Source organism: Pteropus vampyrus, unplaced genomic scaffold (assembly GCF_000151845.1).
Source record: "Pteropus vampyrus isolate Shadow unplaced genomic scaffold, Pvam_2.0 Scaffold1000002932, whole genome shotgun sequence".
Lineage (NCBI taxonomy): Eukaryota > Metazoa > Chordata > Mammalia > Chiroptera > Pteropodidae > Pteropus > Pteropus vampyrus.
Window position 1 is genome coordinate 211 of NW_011917334.1, and position 1,093 is coordinate 1,303.

The 1,093-nt window shown below is 37.1% G+C and overlaps 1 pseudogene; it reads right to left on the bottom strand.

Moving 5' to 3' along the window:
* Positions 1-616: 616 nt before the first annotated feature.
* On the bottom strand, positions 617-735 carry LOC111735532 (annotated as a pseudogene).
* Between the last annotated feature and the right edge of the window lie 358 nt (positions 736-1,093).

Genomic DNA, 1,093 nt, shown 5'->3' on the forward strand with positions numbered 1-1,093 from the left:
TTCAAAGCCCTGCCAGCAGTTTTTGAGGTAGAAAGAATTTTAATAGCGATGGACACGTAGAAAGAAACCCTCTGGAATTGGAACAGTCGACTTCTTCATTGATTATCAGAAATATAACAAATTTTGATGCGGTTGGTTTTCCACTAGATTTTCACTATTATAGTGAAACATGCCCTAGAGTTATTTTTGAAATTGTGGTTTATTATTACGGATAGTAACTGAATCTGGTTGGTGTGGTCACGGGTCAGGACACTGTCGGCTTCGAACCAAGTAGAAGTAAGATATAGTTCCACCTCTGCTACTCACAATGTTTGAAACCAGGCACAGGTGAAGATCTTTCCATGTCTCAGTTTCCCCATCTGTAAAATAACACCCATCGAACCTCTTGTCTAGTTTACTAGGAGTAATAAATGAGACGATTTATGGAATATATTTAGCACTGTGCTCAAAAGTTATCATAATTCATACTAGTAATAATTCATGTCATGTCTTTTTACATTTATTTTATTTATTTATTATTTTTTAAAATTTTTTTTAGGTGAGGCAACCCTTGGTTGACCTCATAGATTGCAAGGGCCTTGACAGCTTACAATCCCTTATATTTTTTTATTTTTTGCACCTACAGCACCTGATCTTCCTAGGTGGTCTCCCATCCAAGTACTAACCAGGCCTGACCCTGCTTAGCTTCCGAGATGAGACGGGATCGGGCTTGTTCAGGGTGCCATGGCTGTAGACTACGTCATGTCTTAAATATCAATTACATGATTACTAGTATTAATTATATTCCAGAATTAGGAAGCTTTAAACAAATTATTATTGTTTGCTTGTAATAAACTTCACTTCATCCACAGTGTTTAGAAAATGAGATTTAATCCTTACTTGGGCCAATAGGTAGGCATCCTGTATACCAATGGATAACTACTTTTAAAAGTCATTTAATTGAATACGCTCATCATTCGACATCTCTCTCACGATGTAGGAGTCATCGTTTTAACCCTTAAATCCTGTTTCTGAAGCAGTTCTGTTACTTGAGGCCTTGAATTTTAGAGAGACTGACCCAAAGCCTGGCTCTTGGTAAGCACTTAATAAACAC